The 22,943-nt window shown below is 41.0% G+C and overlaps 1 protein-coding gene across 1 annotated transcript in view; it reads right to left on the reverse strand.

Annotated features, from left to right (window-relative positions):
- LOC102309231 (protocadherin-1) overlaps positions 1 to 22,943 on the reverse strand; it is a 225,868-nt gene that overhangs the window by 11,634 nt on the left and 191,291 nt on the right. The gene's annotated exons all lie outside the window — the stretch shown is intronic.

Raw genomic sequence — 22,943 nt, forward strand, 5'->3', positions numbered from 1 at the left:
TAATAAACTCTAGTCTGGGCTTGATGCACCAGCTGCAACAATAGCGATCCACATTAGGAGGTTTTAAGGATTTGGGTGGGATAAGTTCAAGTCCTGTCCTGCTTTTGTTTCCACTATTACTCTTGGGTGAGGTTTAGACACTTTAAACTACTCGGTTAGGGTTAGAAAGAGTGTTTTTTGGTGTTTTCTCAAAGTTTGGGTTAAAAGGAGCACATCACACTCAACCACTGCAGAAAAATATATTTGCAGTGGCAGCCCCATCTCACTATTGTCATAACCCAGTGGGTTACACACTGCTGCCAAAGGACATCTTGTGCTTGTACACAACAGCAGCTTTGACAAAATGCTATTATTTGCCACCTCTGTGAAGAGAAGCGCCTGTAATGTGTCTTTTTGTGGAATGGTCTTTAACGGTGTCTGTCTGCTATTCTGAGCTGAATAGGTAGTGTCCCGTCGCTTGTTGTTGTTGTTGTTGTTGTTGTTGTTGTTGTCTCATCTCAGCAAATGAGGCCCCAAACCTGGACCTTTTAAAGCTAATAAATAAAAAGTCAGAGAAGCTTTAGAATTGATTGTCACTCCATGTCGCCTTAGCTATATGAATATTGGCTAAAATACAAATGAAGCTTTGAAGATGGAACTTTTGATTACATTTGCAAATCTACAGAATTTCATTGAACAGGCCAGGGATACGGACACAAGGATTTAAGATCTGTATTTAAGTTCGGGATGGATATGCCCATTATTTCCTTTCTCAGATTTGAAGAGAGCAAGCTGGACTCTGATGCTTTTTCTTCTTTGCATCCTATTATGATAAAGCTTGGATTCCGGTTACTATAGGCTAGCACTTTTTTCCAGGTATATGCATATAAATACCTCCAGCAGTAACAAATGTGTGTCTGCAAGTCTTTCTTTTTTATTGTTATTTATTAGGTTGAACTTTACTTGCTGTTTTGTGCATTAATGCTCATCTGTGGGATTTTGTCTTATGTAGCAGAACAATTTCCCCTGAGAGTTTGCAGCTAAAAGCCAAAGTTGGTTGTAAATTGCATTTGACTACAGTCAGATAAATGTGTTTACTGAATAAATATTGGTATTTATGTATCCAAAGATCTCATAAATGATGCTTTTGTTCTGTAAAATCTAACAAAACTGCAAGTGCAGTGTCACAGTTCAGCTGTGTACAGGCTGGCAAGAGCAGGAGATGCTGATTAAAACTGTCATTACCCCTTTATCCACACGCAGTTCTCTCTATTTGAAGAAAATTAATTAAAGCTCTGTGTATTTTTAAAGTCACTAATAGTTCATAAAGTGCCAGGAATTTGTTGCTGACAGAAGGAATGCGCAGATCCAACGATGGGCGCTGAGCGTGAAACAGGATCAGCTGATTTAGTGAAAGAGGGAAAAACACGCTCAGGTTCATTAAAATATTAATTAGGTTTCGCAAACAGCCACTTAAGGCTAAAATAACAATTCTGTTACTGCCTTGTTCTTGAAAAAGAAAAATGACATAATGAAAGATGATGGCTGCAGAAAAAAACCCATCTGTGTTTTAGTGTGTGATTATTACGGTCACGATTTCTCAAATCTGGATTTTCTTTTTTTGTTTTTCTGTAAGTTGTTGAAGCTTCTCATCCTGTACCTCTGAGGTACCTCTGAGGTACGGAGGCAGACAGATGGAGACTGACAGACAGACGCGGGGCTGAGTTCGCATTTTAAAGAAATCACAGCTTAGAGTGGAAAAAGGTCAGAGATGGAAGCAGAAATATCAATGCGTATGCAGAAAGTAACCTTTCTCCTGTGCGTGACATTAGATCATTCTTTGATACTAGAGGCTAGGGGCTCAAGAGGGGGCAGAGGAGGTGGCGGTCCTCCTGGGGGATGGCGCTTATTTCCCAAAATGGCCTCTGCTTCATGCATAATTGAAATTCATTGCCTCCTTTTTGCAAAAAAGGAGCTACAGTCGGCTTTTCTGTCTGTTTGCGGCTTGATGTGTGCGTTCTAATCCCGCGGAGTGCTGAGTAGCGGACGCGCTCTGTCTTTTTTCAACGCTTCCCCTCCCGTATTCTCACGGCCGCCGCTGCCATGGATTTTAGTTTTTAAGCACTTCCCATGCAAAAGCAAGGTGCTTGCAAAAATGTTAAGTCATGTGCGAGTGGCTGCCGAGTTCAGAGCGGCTGTTTAATAAGTGCTTTGCCTCCAAACGTCATGTCAGCAGGAGGCTTATAGAGCACGGACTGCCTCAGAGCTGTACAGCTGAACACACTCCAAACTTGACTCACTTCCACAACAACAGACGAAGGACTCAGCACTTGAGTTCAGCTGGACTACTGTGTGCACGGGAACTTTGTTAAACTAAAGCTGCGATCACTGCCATCGACTTTGCCGGTGGGAGAACAGTAGAAACTTTATTATAAAAGTCTTCCAGGAGCAAATATTACATTCGGCTCTGTAGCATTTTAACCAGCGCCCACTGAACAAGGGAATACTGGCAGGCAGCATTTACACGCCAGCATTTCCTCCTGGTTATACACATGCATGGAAGTTACTTTCAATTGTAATTTGAGGGATTGATATTTACAGTACTTATGACCTAAATTATTTAAAATAGCTAATGTGACACAGATTTACATGATTGCAGATTTAGGCAGATTAAACCGAAGCTTTCAAGTTGTCACTATCAAAACAGAGGCTAAGCCCAAAAAGCTTCACACTCTCTGGACTTCCAGGAAATTTGATCTTACCCATCCTGCTCCCCTGACAAACAGATTACAGGCCAGGTAATGCATGCAGGCCACCACAGACGGTGTCAAATCTGATCTCATAATTAAAGCTAGTCCTCCCACACAGCAATCACCATTTGGCCCAAAAGTGGCCTTGCACTTACAGTTTCCTTTAGGCCACATTTGGCTTTTGCTAATCCTGCTAACTCAAAGCAAGGCTTGAGTTTTGGGTGGCAAACTTGAGGTGTGCTGTTGGGCCACATCTGGCTACCAGAGCAGATCGTGCCAGTGCCACAACTGAGCTGAAAGTGCTTTGAACAGCTGAGATTTGGTGTGTTTTCTATGCAGGCTGTTCTCCTTTCTGATCTCGAGACTCTGCACAAGTTTATAAAAAGTCTATAACAAGGGTTTGTTCACTTAATGTTTAGTATAAGGGTTTTTGTGTTCACGGTTCTACATGTTAAAGAATGCCATCAAATGATAGAGGACAGGTTAATTCAGGCAGGTCTTCAGTGACCTCCCTTATTTTCAACTTTAAGCTTTTTACTTTTAAACCCATTTATTTCAAAATAATCTGTTCTGTCTATAAGTCAATCTTGCACTAACCCTGCCAAACAGAGTTACAGATGTTCCTCCTGGAAGGTTCAGCCCCTCTGTCTGTCACTGTTTGTCATCGTGAGTTCTCCGACACTGTCAGAGTGGAGTGTTTTTCTCAGGGGAGCCATCTTTGAACAGGTGATGTTTACAAGAGTAACAGGAGATAAACAGGAAGCTCACCTTCTGTTCGATCTTTGCAGTCATAGCACAGTTCAATCAAACTGTTGTTTCATGCCTCATTTCAAATGAAAGCAGGCAAGTCTGGTCAAAAATACCGTACATCACATCTGTGTGTTACAATTAGGTGGAAAAAATGTAAATACATGTATCTATTTAATGATGTTTGACATTTTTACTTGTTTCTATTCATATATTGACACGGTTTGTGTTTTTTCCAAATTTTGGCCACCTGTCCCTTCAGAAGAACTGGTACGCTTTGTTAACTGTATGAGAATACAGATACCAATGAAGTCTTCTAGTTCTACAATTTTGTTCTACATGTACACTGACAATAAAGGGCTATTCTATTATATTCTATTTTTCAAAAGATATAATAATCTCTTTCCTTTCACGACAGATAAATGCCATTACCAGTTAGCAGTAACATTAGCACGACTTTAAATGTCTCACAATAAGAGCTTCTAAAAGCTCTAATGGTGGTTCTATGGTTCTAAATCGGAAACATTTCTTTTTACCATAGATGCGTTCCAAATGATTTTTAAAGATGTCTCAGAAAGCAGTGATAAGTAATAAGTGTATAAAATATGATACAGGTGATACATAACAGGTGGTGTGCAATTGTGCACAAATAGAATTAATGCTGCAGAAATCTGTATTACAATAAATGTATCAGGACCCGATAGAAAGTGCAGAGATTAAAAAATGTTCAATCCAGTTTCAAACACTGGCCTTTAACTCTGAGCAATATTTGCTAATTTACAGAGTACTGTATGTGTTTATTTAGTTATACGAAACTGTACGTATGCATGCACATACCTGTATGATCAAAGACGGTATACAACCTAACAAAACTCCAAAACACTCACTGAACTCATTAAAAAGTACAGGAGCAAATCAGAGCGTGAACCTGTATCCGGGCCTCGGCCCAGCGATCTGTAACTCTAATCACAGAATTAGGGCTGATGGGGGTCATGTTTGTCCTAATTAGGCACAAGAACTAATTGGCCTTGTTTTTTTGATAGAGCTAATTGGCGAGCACGATGGGAGGAAGAGTTTGGGCGGTTAGGGTTGGTTGTGGCTAAGATGTGAGATCAATAACGATTTTGGCTAATAAGGCCTTCCTCTGTTGGTGGACATTAGCTGGGTGCTGCAACCACCGCCGCCGCTCCTTCAGCACAGATCTTCATCAAAGACAGCATGAAGGCTGATCAGATGTTTGCGAAGGCTGCTGACTCGCTCCTTTTCCTGCCTCTGACTCTCATTAGTGGCTGAAGCACAAATGTAATTATCTGAGAACTTTGTCACCACATCAATTAGACACAAACTTTGACTTAAAGCTGGTGGGACTCATTTACTTTCATAGAGTGTTACCGTGTTTATATTAATGCATGTTTTCAGTTCATATCTGACTATTTTCTTGTACTGCTTTATTGTATTGATATCATTTTCATTCATTTCATCTCAAACTTTGCTCTGCAGCTTGATGCCCACAGCATGCACTGGTAAAGTTGTCAGAGTATGTCTGTCTGTGATATGACCCTTATGACCAAGAGAACAAGCTCAAACTCAAAAACATAATAAAAAAGATATTTTAAATTAGCAGTGGCAAAAATTTCTACAACAGCAGTATTTCTATTTTACTATGTCGACGGGACGCAGAGAGACTTCAATGTTTATGCGCGATGTCTCAACCCAACCGGTCGGGGCAGATGGCTGCCCCTCCCTGAGCCTGGTTCTGCAGGAGGTTTCTTCCTGTAGGGAGTTTTTCCTTCCCACTGTCGCCAAAGTGTTTGCTCACAGGGGGTCATATGATTGTTGGGGTTTTCTCTGTATGTGTTATTGCAGGGTCTACTTTGCAACATAAAGCACCTTGAGGCGACTGATGTTGTGATTTGGCACTGTATAAATAACATTGAATTGAATTCAATTGATGTGAGGTCTATTTTCATCATTAGTTATCATTAGAGATTTTGAGCATTTGCCCTTCTATAAAAAAGAAAAACTTTTTTTTTGAAACTAACTGAACACACTAGAGCTCCCCAGAGGATGAACCCCTTCCAGAAAACATCTTGCATTTTTTTTTACCTTACATTTCTCGTGTTCTTTGCCAAAGTGTAGGGGCACACATGGTCAGCTGTGTGGTGGCAGAAATATTCACTCAGTCTAGTCATATAGAAATGTATACCTCTGCATCTGCGTAACATGAATAAATGTATGTGGTGTAGTAGCATTATTAAGTTGCATTTTTATGTACCTTTGACCAGTAAATTTAAACTCATTCATTTAGATGGGCCTTGGAAACAGCTGCCCAGATGCATCACAAAGATGACTGCTAACTGACAAGATCTGCTTCTAAAAGTTCTTGTAGTCAGCACGAATGATGTGGGGAAAAATGGGGTGATGTGATGTGCTGAGCGATTTCGACAAGGGCCAAATCATTAAGATTGAATTTGACTGAAGTATCATGGAAACTCGTCAGTAGTGCTGAGTAAACACTGAAAGTTGTCCAGTGAGGGCTGCCTTGTTTGAACAACTGTGATCTATGGCAACTCCAACTCTCAACACGCATTACTCAAAAGATCTGCCGCCAAGATCGGAGCGCCTGATCGCACGGGGTACATTCAGAAGCCTCATAAAGCAAATCCCTCACTGGGCGGGGTCGTAATGTTTTTGTTGAGAGGCACTGAGATGACTGGTATGATTAACCATCTGACCTCCCCGGGGTGACAAACATCACAAAACATTTAGCAGTTTAAAAAGTTCCCTGAAGCACCAACAGCTGCAGCTGCGGCATCGTTCGGCGGCTTCAGCCTTCTTGTCAGCTCTTATGGGAAGTTTGAAAAGTTCTGGGGTAACCCCCGGAGGAGGAAACGCTATCTGTCTTCCCCCTTCTACCCTCGGCAAGGCTCGGCTTCGGTGCTGTCAGAGGGCTGAAACACTGAATTCAAGGTTGCCTCTATTAGTCAGGGCGATTTAAAATGGAGTAGCCCTCCTGAGTTTTTTCCCCCTGTAGCCCTTATCTGCACTCTTGAGTTCCAGTTAACCCCAGGGACCCTCACACGCCCTAGCAACCCCTCTCCCTGCATAATACACTCCGCTACCTTGGTCACCATTTTCTGGTCAAACTAATTAGATTTCAGTGTCCCCGCTTGGGAAGATGTCAGTGGTATGAAATGGAAATAATTTCCAGATGAGTATCTGACATTTTACGCTGTCGACTGGAGTAAAGAGCCCAGGCGGATTGGCTCTCTCTTTCCCTTTTTTCCCCTCCTCCTCTTCTCCTTCCTCTTTTCCGCTCCATCACTTTAGTCTCAGAGATATGCTAAATCCTCATGCTTCCCCCCGCTCCGCTCAGTCCTGGGTGATAAATGGAAGCAAATGTACACAAAAGAGAGCTTCTCTTTTTTCTGCTTATGCTTGAAGTGTTAATGTGTTTAATTACTTTGAAGCTGGATTTTGCATGTGTGTGTGCGTGTGTGTGAGAGAGAGAGCTTGTGTTGCAATAAAAGCAGCGGCAGGAAAACCTTCAATTAATGTCTTTTCTCTGTCTATGACAATAGCTCCAATTTATCTTATAGGAACAATAGAGGAGTGAGAGGAGGTGCAGCTGCTCTGAATGCTCAAAGACATCCAGGAGAAAGCGGACGACGTGCCGCTTCCCCCGCTGCAATCAGCGGTGATGCCAGCAGCCCACATACACAGAGATACCTTCGTTTCAGACAATTCACTGACTTGCACTCCCTTCCTGGAGGCTATAACTATGGCGCTTGGATCAGACTAAACCACATTTCATTTCTTTGAAGAGTTTTCATGGTTTTTGTGCCAAATCAGGTGATTGCAAGGCTACAAATTTGCCATTTATTCCTATGTGCATGTGATGATCAAGCAGGAGGCTCAACAACGATGTTGCCTGAATCATCGTAGAGCAAATTATTTTGCATGGATAGCAAACTGAATGATCTTCTTTTTCAGTATCTCTTTGTTAGTATGTATTTATTTTTCCTATTAACCTGGAGCTCTAAAGTCCTGGGGATAGAGAGCTTATAGATGAAGTCACCAGCTCTAGCTTGGCCTAGTTTTTGTGACCAAGGTCCATCTCCGTCCGCTCACCTCCAACTGCTCACAGCAGATAGCCGGGTTCTGCCAGAGGTTTCTTCCTGTTAAAACGTACTTCTTCCTTCCCACTGTCGTCAAGTGTTGCTCACAGTGGTTGTCTGATTGCTGGAGTTTTCTCTGTATTACTGTAGGTCTTTACTTTAGAATACAAAGAACCTTGAACAACAACTGTTGTTGTGATTTGGTGCTATGTAAATAAAAGTGAACTGAGTGTGCAGCAGTAGTGCGGTAGGTAGCACCATCACGTAACATGGGTTTGAATCGTCTTGTTGGCTAGGAATATATATGTGTGGCATTTGAATCTTCTCTCTGTGCATGAGTGGGTTTCCTGCAGGAACCTCAGCTTCTTCTCACAGTTCAAAGACATCTAAGTTTAAATTGAGTGTAAATTGGTGTGCTCTATGAATGCCTTTTTATCTATGTTACTTAGGATTGTACATTGGATTTTTGCACACATTGGTCCTTATGCATTAAATATCAGAAAAGACTCCAGTGAGCGGTAAAAAGATTTCCAGTGCTTACAAATCATCATTCTGTGATGTCAGGAAAGGGCTAAGAAACAGCCAATTTCATAACTATAACATACACAATAAGATTGTAAATATAAATCAATGTACTACTGTTTTCATTCTCTTGTGGGATTTGCGAGGAAACAATATTGTATAAATTTCATATACAGAAATCAGACACTTTCCCAAAAAAAGTCCACCAGTGCAGTAACACAGCAGCAATTTATACAGCCAGCTTGTCATGAAAATATAAATGCAATGTTCTAGGTATGACAGCCTCATCAAAACTGTGTCTTGTTAACATACAAACCAGCAATATTGAAATTCTACCCTGGCAGCAAGTGGAGACACACCAGACCTGCAGCATTTTGAACAGATTCCTGCTCTGCATTGCTCCGCCTCAGCTACCAAACCTTATCCACCTCCTCGGTTTGTATTACACCTACATGTGTTCCAGCCTTTATTTAACCCTTCATACTCTACCAGGACAAAATCCAGAGCTGTGACGATCAAACTACTTCCCAGCTGAGTGTAATAACAGACAGGCATTGTCGCTGTGCACGCAGCAGAAGTTTTTTTCCCCCGAATAACATAATTATCACTTTGTATTACACGATAAACACACACTGCTGTAAACCTGGATCTGCAGTCACAATCACACAGCGCCTCAGATCAGTAATGCTTGTAAAAACACACCAACATTCAGATCTCCTCAGTGTGTGCTGCACTGTGTGTTCCTATTAAGATTTCACAGGCATCAGTCTAAAAAGCTTTTCAAAGTGTTCTCCCAATTGTTAATGATGCTTCTAACAATAACACGCCATTCAAATGGAACTCGCCCCGCTCTGCTGCTGTCACTGAGGTTTCAGACACTCTGAACTTAAAGGATCCTAAAAGATCTGAGCCAATTGTGTTCGTGCACTGAACCCTGTGCACATATCTTCAACTGTGAGGTGGCCAGCTAGTTAACTCTTGGTCTACATGCATGTATTTCTGGGCTAATTATGCATAATGTGAATTAGCAATATGGCAGCTTTAGCAGAATTTTAGAGTAGAAGGTTTTACCACAGATATCATATGATGTCTCTGTATTGGAATCCATGGGAATTTCAAAACAGCACTGATTGTGACAGAAGAGGAAAAAAACAATGGAATAAAAGTTCATTTAGATCATGCCTGAAATTAAATACTCGAGAAAAACGTTCTCTGGTACTTCTTGCTAAAACTACTTTGTTATGTTAACAGCAGTATTGTGGTTCAGGTTAACATCTATACACCATTCCACCATGTCCCATGTAAAAATACTCTTTGCCCCATATTTGGTCTATTAGCCCAGCACTGCTAAAACGGCACTATTAAACATCCTGACAATGAGATTTCTCAGATATGCTCTGTTGCCTTTTTATTTTCAGCAGCATTTCATCTCTGCTTTTTTACACAGCACATTTTGATCAGAACGTACATTAGACTTTAATTTTCAGAAGAAAACATTTTTTTCATAATTGGTGAACTTATTAAAATCAAGCTGTTTCTTCTACGAAAACCAGGTGGCTAATTGCCATGGTTTTTTTTGGCTGCGTCTTCAAAACATGCGATGAATGAAATGATTTGTGTATAAAAAAAAATGTTGTTTTTTGCAAAGCTGCAGGAAGCTTTTTGATAAACAATACTGTCGCCCTGATGCACGCTGCTTTGTGCGACTCCAGATCTTTACAAAGAGGTTAACAGGACTCATAGACTCATTATTTGGGAATTGTGAGCCACCTTGAAATAAACTGAAATGATCTTTTCAGGAAGAAATGGGTACTGCGTTCAAAGAATCATTTGAATGACACTTGCCGCACCTTTCCATGATTTTTTGGGCCCGGTGGCTTCCTCCAGCCGAGCTCGCGGGCTTTCTATTTGCTCCATGCACACATGAAACAGAGAACGTAATTGAATCTGCCAGCTCTTCTTGACTATCCGCAAGTCATTAAACAGTATTGAAATTACAGTTAAAAGGAACCGTTTCAAGAGGCTTGTGGTGCTCAGAAAAATTCATTCCCCATTTTACAGCAGCTCGGTTTAGCGATCGTGTTTGAAAGATGTGCTTTTGGGCCAGTTTTTGACACAGAAGTTGAAGAAAACCAGCGAAGCCACTTCAGACTGCATTTAGGCCAGATCCATTCCTAGGGCTCTTTCTCTCCCCTTCTTTTCATTGTTTAGTATCTCTCTCCCTCTCCTTCTCTCGCTGTGACCCCCCAGTCTGGCTCCGTGCTGAAACCTTGCCGGATCTAATTAAACTTTGGGCAGATTAGAACTTTGCCTTGTCAGTCTTTATTCATGCTTAAACAAGTTATTACTTTTTGAGAAATTAAATTAGCCGGCAATTAATTAATCGACACAGAGCCGGGAAAGAGGACGAAGGGGAGGAGAGACGGAGGGGGTGGGGTGGGGGGATAAAAGTTGAGGAAAAGATGGCAGGAAAAAAAAGGGGGAGAAAAGAAGTCAGGTTTGGCAGAAAATGAAGGAAAGGAGTCTGAGATTTATCACACAGATTTGAAGGAAAGAAAAAAGAGGATATTAGATATTTAAATGTCATCAGTTCTTTCACTAATTAGCAGGAGAGCGCCACGCAGATGAAAATCATTTGTGTTTTTTTCTTTCGAACATTAACATTTGATGCTTTCAGAAGCCCCTCGCTCTCCCTTCATGCCAAGATGTTATTAGACAACCACTCCCCCCCCCCACACCCCTCTTTTCTTTTTTTCCAAATCCAAAATTAATTCACCCCTTGACTCCCTCTGAAGGCAGAAGAAAAAAAAACAAACCGACTGAGAGAAGAGAAATAAAAGAGTCGTTTCTTTGTTTCTGCTTTTTGCTTCTCGCTCCATCGCCTTTTCTTTTTTTTTTTTTTTTTGGCAGTGGCAGTGGCAGTGGCGTCTCCTCCTCTGTGACATTAACGTATTGATTGACACGTTTAAAATGAGTCCCCCTCCCAAATCTCCCCTCTGCTTCCTGCGAGGTCTAAATCCATTTCCTGCTTAAAGCCCGGGGTGTCTAACCAGCCAACCAACCAAACAACAGGGCAGCCGAGGCGACAGTCGAAATGAAATACTGGAGGGGCCGACGAGGCCAGAGCAGACACGCTTCCTTCATCGTGTCTTTCTTGCTTTCTTCTTAACACCTTCTGGTTTCTTTCATTTAATCTCCATGTTTTGTCTATAATCCACCTTTTCTTGGATACTTGCAACTCACCTAAAAGTCCATCCTTTCATCCAGGGCACTTCATGAGGACACTTATTGTGAATTGGCACAATATAAATCAAACTCATTGCGAAATGTATTCATGCATTTGGAGTGATTTCGACAGCTTTCCATGCCTAACCTTTAATTTCCTAAACGTCTACCCTTCTGCATTTCCTTCTTTGTCCATACTATTTTCTATTTCCCCCCTCCTGCCTTCCTATCATCTCTCCTTTCTCCTGCTTTTCTAAATCCACTCTTCCTTCCAAACAGCCTCTCTTTCTTTCCGTCTCCTTTCCCCCTTTTAAGATCTAAAAGATGATTTTACCAAATCACTGTAAACAAATGATTCCCAAAGGAGACGGGACCAAAGGAAAAACTGAGGAAAAAATTTTCACTCTGCAAACTCTGGTACAGTTTTGTCCTTTCTGCCCTGCTTTCTTCCAATATGCTTCCTTTTTCTGACTTCCTATTTCCTTCCAAACAGCCACACTCACCTGAGCTGCATTTACACCTCTTCTGCTGTTCAGTCGCTCTTTATTGATTCTGGACTAATTCGTGCTTAACATCCCTTCCCGGCTGATCGATAAGCCGCTGCAGCATCTGCTCGGCTCTGAGCTCATCAATACGACCGCAGCAGCAGTCGCTTGGATAACGACGTGATGCCGGTAAAGGACACACGCAGAGGCTACAGAGGAGTTTGTAATTGGTTCTGTCGAGTGACACACGTGAGTTTTAGGTGTTAGATGGGAAACTGGTCATACTGGTAATTTTGGTTTAAAAATTAAAAGTCTGGTGTCTAATCCCTATATCCCTATAGAATTATTTGGATTGTCGACTATGAACGCTACTTTCTTGAGCATAAAAATACATTTCCTTGCACAGCGATGCCATCACGTGTGGTGTACCAGCTGATAGTTGCTCTTTATTGGAGTCACACATTGTGCCTGTGTTTTCCTTTATTAATTAGAAATAACGTAGACGTGTTTGGCACAGATTCTTTGTCGTTGTTTCAAACTTTAGCACCAGCAAAAGTGAAAATAAAGCATGAGTGTGTTCTTGTTGCTGTAACCGCTGCTGGTCTCATTTCATCAGAAGCTCAGCGTGATGCAACACTGCTGAGCTGCCGGCACTGACCTGAACTGTTTTTTACTTTTACTATTTCAGTACAAGACTTCCTCTTCCTCATCCAGCTAGCATCGGTACTTCCTGTCCTCTGGAGAGAAATGTCCCCGCCTTTGATGAGTTTACAGTAAATGGCACTAATCTGTCTCTTCAGCAGATCGGGTGGACAGGGATGGATTTTAAAAGTATTTTGAGTGAACCTCCCGGTTAAGTAACCAAAGTTTTTATTTGTAGCGTTTTGTATTTGTGATCGGTGCCTGAAAACCAACTAAAGCAACTGCAATAGAAAACGCCCCGAGCTATATCAAGTACAATAACACAGCAGCTTCTCCTGGCCATAAATATTTGACCACTGCATCCTGCTGTGTGTGTGTGAGTGAGTGAGAGAGTTAGAGAATGTGTGAGCGAGTGTGTGTGAAAGAGAGGTCATTAATGATGCAGAGGAACATGGTTTGTGTTTGCTTTGAATGCACAAACTGACCTGAATACAGAAACTCTGGCTTGGCTCGGAGCTGGCAGCCGCAGCACATCTGCATCTCTTTAAAGGGAAATCCTCCATCCTTTTTTTTTTAAAATTTTCATAAACTAGGTCTCACTTTGGTAATTTTATGCAAGTGGTGGTGCTCGTATTGTAAACCAGCTGATGTATTTGCATCTTTTTAGTTATTTTTGGTCTCTTTTCTTCAAGAAATGGCCGGCTAAGTTGGCCAAAGATTACATTACATTCTCCTTTCCAGACACTCTTATGTTTATGTATGCAGACTGTTGTAGCCCGACTCAGCTCTATACTACAAATAATCTGTTCCAGCACAGCAGAGAGATCAGTCTGCATCCAAGAACATAACCTATGCTTGTTAGATTTTCTTAAATGAATAAAAACACTGCCAATTTGTAAGTTATGACATTGCGGGTTGAATAAATAAATGGATAAACAATTTTTAAAAAGTAGAAATGGTGCTTCTGCATACTGCTTTGTGGATAATTAGGTAGATTATTTATCTCCAAGCTGATACCTGAATGTCGCCCACTCTCACCCCTAACGTGGACATCCAAACCATCACTGGCTCAACATTAATACGTCTATTATCATCACTCGTGGATTCATGTGGATACAGGAGTCCATTTGTGTCTCTACGTGGACGTCAAGCTACCAATTATCACATGCGTGAGAACATCCAAGTACATTATTATCTCAATTTAGACACCAGGTTGTCAGTTTTGCTTGTGTGAGCGAATATTGGCGGCTTTGTGCATTGCTTGATGCCCATGATTGCCTCATTAAGGACAAGCGAGTCCATCATTGTTTGTACGTGGACACCTGGAAGTCTAGCTGCTCTGTGTGGATGCAAAGGGGTCCATACTATCTGGTCATGTTTAAATCCACCTCTACTCTTAAAGGATAGCAAGGTGATGGATGGAACTCAGGTTAATTGTACCTGCCAGTCATCTGCAAACTGAGGCAGAATAATTAGTACTGTTTAATTATTATTTAAATCTACAGGGTTTCAGGAGTCCCGTTGGTTTTAGTGAAACCGGCCAGTACAACTCATAAACAGCCTTGTCATAAAATCTTTGTTTTCTGTTATAAAGCAAGCCTGCGGACATACAAGTGGAACTATGAGTGCCAAAGAATCCACTTAAAAAAGTCTAGATCCATTCTGACTCAGTTTCATATGAGCTTAACACCTATAACAACAACATATTTTGGACTTTATTGACTCTCTGATTCACACCTCTGCTGGACTTCTTTTCAGAGTAACCGCAGTCAGAGCTCACGGGTACTGTGAGGATGCTGGACTCGGCTACGTAACGTCATTTGGTAAAGCAGTGTTCTTTTAAAGGACTCGAGATTCATCAAACATCCTACCACACTGAGCTCCCTGTTGTGAAGCTGTGAAATGTGATCATGTCTGATAGCAACGATGACCAAAACAACTGGAATGAGCTCCCAGATGTTTAGAGGAAATCAGTCATTTCTTCCTTTAATGTTTCTGCTGAGATGGTGAGACGTGACTTTTGTGCGAATCCGCTGTCAGACCGGACTTACAGACCTGTCAGCGTTGTTTTCCATGCATCAAACAATCGCTAATGTTGTAGGTTTAAAGTGTTCCTGTTTACGCCCGTCTCTTGAAGTTAACTCACACATTCGCACATCAAACAAGAAGCTGAGACAGTAAACCAAACTCAGCAACCTGCCCCTGTAAATAACATCAACCAACCGGGACATAAAAAAACTTATAAAAAAAGACAAACTCTGAGAAACCTGCAGATCAGATCTGAAAGACGACCGAATTAGCAGTGAGGTGAAATAAATCTTCACACAGAAAGAAACGCCAACCAGTCAATTATTAATAGTCCAGAGGAAAAAGAGCACACACACACACACACACACACACTCACACAGACACACACAAAACACACACACACACACACTTGTACTTACACCCCAGTGGAATCGGCCTACTATGAAGGAAAAATTCAATTATCCTACAAAAGTGAATAAATTTGCAGCATCGCAGCCCCCGGCTGTAGCTGCTGCTGCCATTTCCCAAGATGCATTTAGGGATCATGTGGAGGGGGGACACAAGGAGGTGAGGAGGGAGAGTTGGGGGGGGTGAGGCTTATTAACAGGACCTCACAATCCTTTAGCTCTGTCACAGCAAAAATGCTCTCAAAGCTGCTTCTTTACATTCAGCAGTGTGTGTGTGTGTGTGTGTGTGTGTGTGTGTGTGTGTGTGTGTGTGTGTGGTGTTGTGTTTGTGTGTGTGTGTGTGTGTGTGGTGCGTAAAGGACCGTTTTGGCACTGTGAGCTGCTGATGTTCCCTTTAAAACGATTTGTTTAAAAAAAAAAAGGAATGGCTGAAACCCTCAGAAAATAGAATTAAAACAGATTAAGAATTAAAAACTGAATTAAGCCACATCAAAGCAATCTTAAGTCTGTTGTACTGACTAATGTCCATGTTAAAAAATGCATTACATTCACCAGATATTCCAGTAAAAGTAATTAATTAGATGCACAAAAGCCAGCAAATATTCATTTTCTGTGCCATCAGCTCATCAGAAAATATGGAGATGTTCATGGAAAGCAGAACAGATGTTGATCTTTTTGTCATTTTAAACACTGCCGTCCCTAAACGAGGCAAATTGAAATATAATGTAAATAAAGGTAAAGATATAAAGCATTTTCTAACCATCCCAATGTTTTATATAATCGATGGGATTATAGCAGTAGGAAATGTCTCCCAAATATTAAACATGTATCTGTTTTGGTGGAACGTGGCTGGGATCAGTGTTGGGTCTATAAACCACTCTTACACCTGAGGTCAGAGTTTAGAGTCCTTTAAGCATAAAGCATGGACTAATAGCACTAACACTGAGTGGATATTGTTCTTTTAGTAAAAAACACATTTCACTGAAGAGCACTGCTTACATGTTCAGTGTCAGCAACTTGCCAACAATCAGTTTGTAAGTGTTCTTCATAACGTGACCAAAATGGAAATTCAAGGAGACAAAGGTAAGTCGTGGATATCCAGTGTAATGCTAGGTTAGCACTATCTACTTCTGTACTGGAACACAGCTCAAACCTGATTTCTGTCTGTAAATCATCCTTTTATCAGCCATTTAGACAACATGCTAACATGCACGTTTGACGTCTTTCCGTTTGCATGAAATATTAGCCCATTACTGAACCACTGTAGGCATTTAGCAGCAAGTATACAGTGAAATACATCCTGTCTTTAGGCTTTTTGACTCCAGTGGGACCCTTATTGAGACTGTTATATGAGGATTAACTACTGCGAGTTGTAAACTGACAACAGAAAAGCGAAAGTATCATTTTCTTTTCCTAAAAGGAATGTCATGGCAACAAACTAAAGCCATCCCTGCGCTACGGAGGCTTCACGGTTTGTGCTGCTAACACTTTTTTCACAAGTGCACCCATCAGGATTCTGAATGTGTTTTTCTCCAGCAGCTCTTCAGATTTCCTCACTGATCATTTCTGTCTTTTCATGTCTTCAGACCGATTGTATGTTTGTCACGACGACCGTCGGCGGCTTCGCTGCGAGCCACTTCCTGTTTGATCCCACAGTAACAGTCCACCTGCGGCTGATTGATGCGCTCTCATATTCTCCCGCACACGGATCAGTGACGCTTCAGACAGATTGATGCTGGCACGTATGACCGGCCGCAGACAACAACATGTGACAGGCGTGTTGAGGAACACAATGACAAGCTGTACAGGCAACACTGTGTTGTGTAGGCGCATCAGCTTAGCCTGATCCCAGTTATTGGTATTCACTCACGCTACAAGCTGCTCTCATTACCTTAATGACCGTGTGGATGGGGTGACTCGTTAGTTATCACTTACTTCCTGTCCATTTTTTACCTTTTGACAAAAATCAGATAACACATAAAAAGAATGAAGAATGAGAGCGATAAAAATTGGAGCTCAGAGTAAAAAAGGACTTGTTCTCCATTTCCTCACAGAAACGCTTGAAGAAAATGAGGAACATAATAAATTATAACTACGCTTAGTTTTTATGTTTACTCATAAATTCAGATGACACCAGAGATTTACATCAAAACACATCCTTATTTCAACAGTCATATTTCCCTATGCTTTGTGCTGAAAGATATCGTCTCAGAAGACTTTCAAATCATTTTAAAGAGAGACTGAAGCTGTGCAGAGACATAATTTCACCGAGAAATTAAGAAATAAGAAGGAAAGCTGAAGATAAAACTTCACCGTCAGACTTTTTTTTATTTTCTACAGTGGGATGAAGTTTGTAGAAGGATATTTTATTTTATTTTATTTAAAGGATGAAATAAAGTATGGCAGACGTCTTTTCTCCTCCTCCCCGATCCCTGCTGGCACTCTGAAAGTAAAAGCCTTCAAACAGAAGTGGAGTCCGTCGGTATAAATCGAGGCTAGAGCTCGACGAAGCTGCTCTCTGGAGGAAAGCTGCTTCACCAGCTAAACTTCACGGGGAAAAACTGGTTCAGCACTACAGCTGGTGACAGAGCAACGCCGCAGTTGCATGATAAAAGATGTGCAGCTTTGGTGGGGGCAACTGCATCCAGAAGGTTTTAGAAAATTGAATTAATTCTGTTGCTCTGGATCTTTTCTTACTTTGACAGATTTGTGGTCATCAAAGTAGTTCTGACTTATCCGAGGGGTTTGTGTGTCTCGACAGGCTCTGTTTATTGACGTCTGTTTTCTGAGCTTGCTCTGCCTTCTTATCCGTCATTTAAGTCCATGAACCCCACTTTAAGCAAACTCTGTTAACATGCCAGCAACCAGCCAACCACGCCAAAGTGGGTGGCCATGTCGTCAGTGCTGGAAGTCAATAATCAAAGCAGGGCGCTAGCATACATAGTAAAGTTAGTTTACCAGCAACAGATGAGCAGTCACTGAACTCTTCATGAATTATGTGCAGGGTGGATCACTGCTTGTAATAAAAGGCAAAGCCATAAACAACAGATAATAAAAGAATTATAGAATTATTAATTATTAAATTAATGTCATCTAAAGAAAAAAAAACAGGTATTTATGATTAATCTGCATATTTTATGAAATAAAAATATAATTTCTTTCAAATTGCAGCTTTGATCCTAAGTACAATCCACATTATTAATATGAGTTCATTTGCCATCCTTTCACTCTGGTCTCATTTAGATTTTACTCATTTCAAGTAAACATTATTTCTGCTGTATTTATATAACAAAACCACTCAGTGTCATTTTGACCCCAATCCAAAAGAACTGCCTGGAGACATCCAACATCTCACCCAGGAAGTGCCCAGGAGGCGTCCTGGTCTGATGTCTGAACCACCTGAGGTGGCTTTGATCTATTCTAAGCCCCTCCCTTATATGACCGACCTTTTCACCCCATCTCTAAGGATTCAGAGGAAGCTCATTTCCACCACTTGTATCTGCAGTCTGATTCTTTTGGTCCCTACCTGCAGCTTTAACTCCTCCACTTTGGGCAACAACCCCGAGTTAACAATCCAACATAGCTGCAGTGAACATAAAAAATAGTTCAACGGTTTATCAGCAGCCCAGTCTCAACTATACTATAGAAATCATCCTAAGATATTAAATAAAAATAAAGACCTTTTAGAAATATAAATATATAAAAGCTGATCACTGATCAAGCAGATTTTTAGTAAAGAAGTCAAACTAAACAGCTCTGTGCACTGTGTGGCTCTCCAACTGCACTCAGACCACAAGGAGACAACAAAGTAAAAGTCCTCCAAGAGCTGTGACTGATAAAGCATTTTGATGAGAATTGGACTAAAATCTAAACTGAACTTTCAATTTCTTTTTCTTCCACAGCATTCAGGGTCTTTGAGTTTCAGGCTGGTGCAACCTTCAAAAGGGAAAAAGTGAATAAAAAAAAAAAATCATGTTTTTAAACCAACAATCTGACAGTCGGCTGCACTCTGACTCCTCACTTTGATGTGGTAATTCATTAAATGACAGCAAATAATGCAGAAAAATACTAAAAAGCATTTCAATTTAACCTCCAAACAACTGCAGACTGAACATAGAGTGAAACTGGAAAACAAAGAAACAATCACAGATTTCTCTTCCATCCTTTTTTTATCTGCTTATTTCTGTTTTCAGCCTCTGTTTGCTTCCAAATCTCCCTTTTATCTTTCATCCCCTTTTTTTGGTTTCTTGCTTACTTCTTTCCTTCATCTTAACTCTTTCTTTCCTACCTGCACCTCTCTCTGCCCTCCCCCATCACTCTTTGTTCCTCCTCTCTGCAGCTCCTGCACCCAGCAGCGAAGGAGAGGGACCAGACTTGCGGAGATCAAAGTTAACTCTTTGCATGTTGGTTTAAGTTGGTAGAGATGGGCTGAGAAAGGTAGATATGCAGGCAAAGTTTGGTATAAGGTACTCCATCCACCTGAGTTGTGGATTAAAAGCTGCAAACAACATGAAAATTTAATTAGGCTGCAGCATGTTGGTGAAAAACTAAGTGGCAAAGAGCTCAGGAATCCTGGGATAGGAGGAGAGCCTCCAGCTGTATGAAGAAATTCCTCAAAACACAGAGTTAAGCAAGAATAAAAGCCAATGCAGTACTTCCACGATTCTGTGCTTAAACTAAGCACTTTATACAGGTTTGCATTTTTTTATACGACAAAGTATCACACCTTTAGGCAATATTTCACAACCTCACTTGCAGGCTATGATTTGTTTTTCCCTTAATGCCCTTAGTCCGTTTGGAAAGGTGCACCTTTGGTTCTCGGACTCTTTTTCCTTTCCTTTAGCAGCAGGTGTTTCTCTGCTTCTTCCTGATACAACTCAGCTTTTATCAAGAAGTGGGAGAACTACGAATTTAGAAGGATTTGGACTGTTTAATATACACTGATTGGTAAAATGGACTGGTGTGAATATAATGGTTTTTTGGGTGCATGAGTTAAGATGGCACATTATTGCATGAGGTCCATGTTCATTTTTAGTAATATACTGAAGGGAGAAACTGTATCATTACTCCAAAAATGACTTGACTGTCTCTGTTAAAAGTAAACAGGAGAGACAGCTGGACGTCGAGCTGTCTGAGCAAAGATGTCTATTAAAACACGGTGAAGACTGCCAGAACCAAGGCCATGTTTCTCAGCTTGTCCCTCCATTATTTTTGAAATTAAAATATTTGACATAGAGTTCAGTTACTCCTGTGTGCCATTGTACTTGCGCAAAGCATAAAGTGACTCCTCTTGTCAAATGACATGGAAATGCTGCAGGAAACACTCCAACCATGGGTGACTGAACTGCAGGTGTTGATAAAATTGACCTTTTCCAAAGCCAATGTAAAAAATGGACTTTTATATAAAGAGTACCTCCAACATGCAACGCCTTTCCTCCCTACTAATAACACATATAAACAGCCTAAATCTGCCCAGAAACCAGAGACAATGACAGAATCCGCCCAAATCAACCTCTCAGTTAGCAAAACAATCACTGAATCCATATTTGTGCATGTGAAACCCATCGCACAACAACATGTGTTCCCATCACAAACTCCAAAAATCCAAACAAATGTTCCTGAGCTGCTTCATGCGTCTGTCTATCTGTTCCGTTCCTCCATTGATCATCTCCAGATAAATGGTGGATATTTGAAGTCTGACAGAAATGAAGCTTGCTAGTTGATATTACATAAGCTTTGTTTTCTCATTCAAGCACAAACTAAAGATTCTTAATGTAATAAGTGAAAAAGTAAAGAAGAAGAACACCGGAGAAACAAAGTTACAAGAAAGACACTGTGAAGCAAAAAAACAAGACCAGGAAATAAAGACAGAAGTGACATGTGACAATGAGAGAGCTGCAAAAAAAAAAACAAAAAAAAACACAAAACAAAACAAGGGGGAAAAAAAGGTGTATGATGGTTTGTGGGAAATGCAGAAACAAACAGAGACTCCAGAGAGGTGACTGCCACTGCACTGCAGGCTACGGCTGACCTCCACACACGCAAACACACACCTTTCTCTCAGCATCCCCCGCGTGCGTCTCTCTGAGCTGCCGCGCTGAGGTCAGCAGAACGCCCGGAGCCATACATGAACCGAAACCTACAGCTGTGTGCGTCTGTGAACCATAAAACATGAACAGACTCACACCTGTACTTATGTGTCTGCGCGTGTGACTGTTGTTGAGTTATCAGTGTAGATCTGTGTGTGCCAATTCCACTTAATCTGAGTTAAAGCACAGACGAGGCATCCTGAGAATCCTTAAATGAAATCTTTGGCTGCATTTATATTTAAAACCTTATTTTTTGGGGGGGGGGAACCTTTTAAGTTCATTTCATCTGATATGCCTGGTGATTCAATACATGCAGTTTTTATATTTTAATGGCTATTAAAATTGAATGCTTAAAATAACTGCCCAAATTAGTGCCTAGAGGATGTTGCTGGGAAAGACTTGCTTCTGGATGGACTTAAACAGCTGACTGTGAATTAAGAGTATCAGATTTTAATTTCTTTTTTTTACCACAAGCAAACAAATAAATAAATACATAAATATAACTGTTTAGCTGCTTAGTATCCTTTCTTTATTTTACTAGGACAGGTAAAAAAAAAATGAAAAAAAGATTAAACTACAGAAATTTTCTTCCATGAGTTTTTATCAGAAGTCACGGCTGTGCCTGTGCTGTGACCAATGACCAGCCAGGTTAATAAAGGGATGTGTGGGGACAAAACAGCTAGTTAAATGAAATCAAATCAAAGTAGAGTGTATTAAAATGACTGAAACAATGTCAGCTAATAAAATGTAAAGCAATTTTTCGCATGTTAGTCTTTGTCAGACTTCGACATGCCTGGTTATTGAGCCTGGGATGTTTATGTTCCTGTTACAAGGCTTTGACCTGGACAAATACCCCCATAACACGAAAATTACACACTGAAACTAGTAAATCTACTAAAAACTAATACTGAGACATTTTTAAGCAAACATAAACTGACATGAGCAAATCACTTGTGGAAACCAGCTGAAACTACACTGATCTGAAAACAATATAATTTCACATTAACACAAAAAACCAAAGTATAATAACGCTGCTCCAGACATCTTAGAATTGACATAAAATTGTTCATATTTAATAAATGAAGTGTCTCCCAATGAGCCGTTTGATCGCGAACGTTTAATCGAATCATTTCTGGCAAAAAGAAAAAAACAACAACATTCACATACAGAGTTGTATGAAGTGCTCCCATCAAGACCTCGTCACTGAAGCTGACAGCTCGTCTCCTAGCAACACAAATTTCTAGTTGCAACCGATGCCGGGTGAAATGCAAAAACAGAGCCCTGATGATGTGTGTGGACCCCGTTTAAATGCCTTGGAAACATGCAGTACCGTATTAGATTTTATATTTCAGGGTGTCGACACATCAGCCGGACTTTAACATTATTCCTCTGACAACATGTTCATAACAATAAGATTAATAAATGAGCACAAAAGACTGATGGTTTAAGAGGAAGAAGAGGAGAGAGAGAGAAGGGGAGGGAGGAGGATGAGGGTGGGAGGAAAGGGGGTGGAGGAGTTTGGAGGGGGTATTGTTGGTGCTGATGATTCCACTTTACTTCTATCTCGCTCTCTTCATCGGTTTAGACCATCTGACGGTGCTTGGCAGGCGACGAGTGTGTGTCTGTGTGTCCATGTGTGTGTCAGGGAGGGTTGCCAGATCAATAGGCAGCAGGAGCCCCAGTGACTTATGGGATAGATGAGCGCTACAGAGCTGCTGGTCGCTCTGATAACACACTAACACACACAAACACACACACGCTTCTATTTTAGTCTGCTTAGACTCGCGTTGTAGAAGGGTCAGAGGGCACATACATTGTGAGCGTGTGTGTGTTTTATCAGAACATAGTTGGTTAGCATCTTGTTTAGAGAGCAACCATATGTCACACACACACACACACACACACACACACACACACACACACACACACACACACACACACACACACACAC

The sequence above is a fragment of the Haplochromis burtoni genome, unplaced genomic scaffold (assembly GCF_018398535.1).
Source record: "Haplochromis burtoni strain Fernald_Lab_line unplaced genomic scaffold, NCSU_Asbu1 Contig_150, whole genome shotgun sequence".
NCBI lineage: Eukaryota > Metazoa > Chordata > Actinopteri > Cichliformes > Cichlidae > Haplochromis > Haplochromis burtoni.